Source organism: Pyrus communis, chromosome 10 (assembly GCF_963583255.1).
Source record: "Pyrus communis chromosome 10, drPyrComm1.1, whole genome shotgun sequence".
Lineage (NCBI taxonomy): Eukaryota > Viridiplantae > Streptophyta > Magnoliopsida > Rosales > Rosaceae > Pyrus > Pyrus communis.
In genome coordinates this window covers 9,339,705-9,343,787 of record NC_084812.1, presented here as the reverse complement: position 1 = coordinate 9,343,787, position 4,083 = coordinate 9,339,705, and positions in this window count along the sequence as shown.

The window sequence follows — 4,083 nt, the reverse complement described above, 5'->3', positions numbered from 1 at the left end:
TTCTCTTCTTATACACCTCTGCTTAATCACGTTCCTTGTTTTACTTTGATTTAAAAGTAGATTTCAACCCAATTGCATTAGAATATTTTAGGGAAAACCCATTCATCTTTTGACTATCATTTAATGTTAAAAATTTACCAAAGTGAGTTTATGAGGTCAATTAATAGTTATGGTTCTCATCTGTCATGTTGTTTCATGCTTATTTTACCCTCTACAGTTTTTTTTTTTTTTTTGGTCAACATCATTTTTATAATTTAATGTTATTTATGTGGAACAAATTAATTTTTGGGTTTAAAAGTTATTAGATTGGAGTCTTATATTTTGATGATGTGGATGTGTTTGATACTAAATATGTAGGTAATGTATTTTGGTTTGATACCAAATGTGTAGGTAATGTGGATTTATAAGTTTTGATACCTATTTCGGAGGTGATGTAGATAAGATTTGCTTACCTATTTATAAGGTTTCGATTAACTATGCATGCTAACTGCCTATGTATTGAGTGTTTTTAGGCTTTATATTTTGTTTTTTTCAAGAGAAATTTTATTGCATATGAACAATAGGGTTATGACTGACGAATTGTTTCTTATGGATTCAAGTCTTAATGGTGGCAACGATGAAAGCTTAAAAATTCAAATGTATAATTAGCTAGACTAAATAATGCAATAATGCCTATGCATCATGGTGCAAATTCGATCTCCACTGATCTTCTTTCCCTAACATTTAACAATTTAACCCACTAACGCTATCGTTTGTAAAATAATAATAATAATAATAATAATAATAATAATAATAATAATAATAATAATAATAATAATAATGCATTTAATTAGGATTTTAAAATTTTTATTTTTATTTATCTAAAAGGGTATGAAATATAAATAATAAGACATTCAACCCTAACATACTCAATTCAATAGCCAACAAGGGTTGACTCAGTTAGTAAGGTCCTAGCCTTGTGTGTCACCCCACCAAGGTTTGAGTTTCACTGCCAGCAATTTTCGTTGGTACGAAATCTGTAAATAAATCCATACTGATGGCAGCTGGCAGTTAGGTGTCACTCGTAAGTCCTTCAAGCTTGAGGTTGTGGTCTGCCCTGGTGCTAGTGTTGAGAGTAACCAACCCCCACCCCCCCCCCCCCCCCCCCTAAATTTTTAGCAACAAACAAAAATATTCAATTCAATAGACTTCAATTAGCAAAAGCAAGTGTGTAGGATACAAAGACAGTATGTGTTGAGATTGAATCACACATTGATGAAAGGAGAGACCTTGCATGTACTTATAAATAGTTGGGATACTCCTATATTGCCAATTGGTTATATGGTCTCAAAACTTTCATAAGAGTAAGTTGTCCCACGTGTGAAGCCCAACGGCCACACGTGCTTCATATCACCTAATTCTCTTGTCTACATGTTAGGCTTAAAAATTCGCTACACGTGATAGGTCATGTTGAGGATGAATCTCACTTTGATGAAAGAAGGGATTGCCACACATGAGGAGACGTATTGAGAATAAATCTCAAATTGATGAAAGGATGGACTTTGTATGTTCTACTCCTCATACTACCAATTGATTTTATGGTGTAAGCTCAATTTTGTTCAACATTTTGTTATGATAGAGACATGCACACAAAGGTAATAATGGACCCAATCCCAAATTAAACTTAATTACGTGTCCAATCTCTCTATTTCCTAAGGTGCCCACATCCTAGTTTTTGGTTGGTGGCCAGTCAGATTTATCATCTCAGGTGGCAGATGAGTTGGACAAGCTAAATCATTTAATTTCAATCTTTTTATTAATTAAAATACTTAAATAATCTTATGTGGCAGAAGAAAACTCATTGTATACCACAATCATCATTTAATTAACAATCTTTTTATTAATTATTGATTAACATTTTGAAATTAAATGCTAATTAGTTTAGATGATGTGGCTATTTACTTCAAATGCTACCTAATATACAATTGTAGTATAAAAATATGGTAAGAATAACATTATTGTTCTATAATAGACATAGATGGTTAGGGTTAGGTCCACCCATTGATGTCCTGCAAAATGCAGTATTGTAGCTGTACTCATATGGAAGCGCAAATGGGGCCTTTTAATTTAATGAAAAACGAAGAAAAAAAATTCAAATGCCCTGCATACAACTTTCGCCTGTTTGTTGCTTCACATTGAATTTATGATTAAATTGGGTGACCAAACAAGACAAAGAAACGATATTCTGAAATGTATGGATGTATGCAATTGCAAACCCTATTAATTAAAGATTGCTAGTATAGTTGAGTGTGGTAGGCCTGTCTGTCTGTCTGTCTCTCTCTCTCTCTCTCTCTCTCTGTGCTGTCGCTCCAGGAGTGTTAATGAACAGTTTCACAGACTTACAGGCGTGGAGGACCCCTACCAGAAAGCAACCTTTATAGCTTATAGTGCATGCATCATGCATGTATTCAAGCCAAGGTAAAAAAAAACTTGTATTTGAATGAACGTTTGATCCAGAACATTCATCGTATAACTTTTTCAGTCTAATTTATTAATTTTAAGATCCGATATCTATTGCGAAGTTTTAGATTTCAGCAACCCTCAGAGGATTCGTTCTGGTGTCTCATTCAGGTACCAGAATCACTGTTTGATTTTGACAACTATCTTGATGGTAAGTTAAGGTGAAGGGAGTTATCCTCCTTGTTGCAATTGTCCGTGTTATAGTGACTGTCAACATTGATATTGTTTCCAACCTAACAGTTTAGCATGTGTGAAGTTTTATACACAAGACCTCAATGCAATTAGTAGTTGAACATTCAATATATATTGTGTTTGATTTAAGGAGGAACTTTACATTCTTTAGCCTATACTTCTTGAGGATAAATATGTTAATATATAGCTCAACCACGTGCACCTACATGATTGTACTTAAACTATATCACATGGGAGTGGAATTTATGGTAATTTGCTGTACACCGCCGATGTCTAACTATCAACTATTTACATACACGCAAAACCAACTAACGTTAGCATTTCTATTCATAAGCACCTTTATTGAGACCTGAAATTCAGTACCAACAAATTTTAAAGCAAAACACTGATGTGCTGCTTAATGGAGTTTTTTTTCCCCTTGTCATACCATACAATATAATGGTCACACCAAAGATTAATTCCACTTTAGTTCTTGTTGACTAGAATAGCAACATCACTTGATCGTTGCGGCACAACAACATAGGAAATCAAACTGTAGGTCGTATTGTTTTCAGTTTGTTATATATTGTTTCTGAAAGAAAAAGCAACACATTAGGTGAAGTGTACTTGTTGCTTTTGCAAATTCTTGTTTGGGATTCAAGGAAGCGTAGTTTTGGTGCTTGTTATCAGGTAAATAACAAAACCTACCAATCTATCACATCTACGAGCATTGTTGGAGACAAAATATATTGACAAGCTATTGCGATGTATAACAATGTTGCACTATATATTCGCCACTGAAGAACACAACTTGCTTAGCTTTAGGTTGTGGGGTTCAAAGTACTTTCTACTCTTCACGCACAGTACTTCTCAAACAACCAAAGCATCACTGTACACTTACTGTATCTTTGGTCCTTTGGATGAACATATTATATTTTGAGAATCGTTTGAACCAAACCAAACAGAATCCTTAATTTGCACTCCAAATATATATATATACACAACATTGATTTTCAATTTTGTAGTTGGAAAAATTTTCTTATTAGTTCAACACCATTTCGGCACCAATGCTTCTAGTAGGCGCTTAATGATTTCCAAAGTAAAAAACAGCAAAGGATTTCTTTGGTACCAGAAAAGATTATTTGACAATACATGATACATTGTCGATATTTGATCATTGTCTATTTATTTGACATTGTTCAGTTAATATAAACTACATATTGACAATGTACCGTACAATCGAATTAAAGTACCGGAACTTCATAGGGTAATACCACTTCAAATGCCACACTGAAAACATGATAAGGAACCCCTTGGCTAACCAATTTAGATCAAAGACATAGTAACGTCGATGTTGCATGTACAATTAAGCGACCCTTGAAATGACCATTGATGGAAAATAACACAACATCC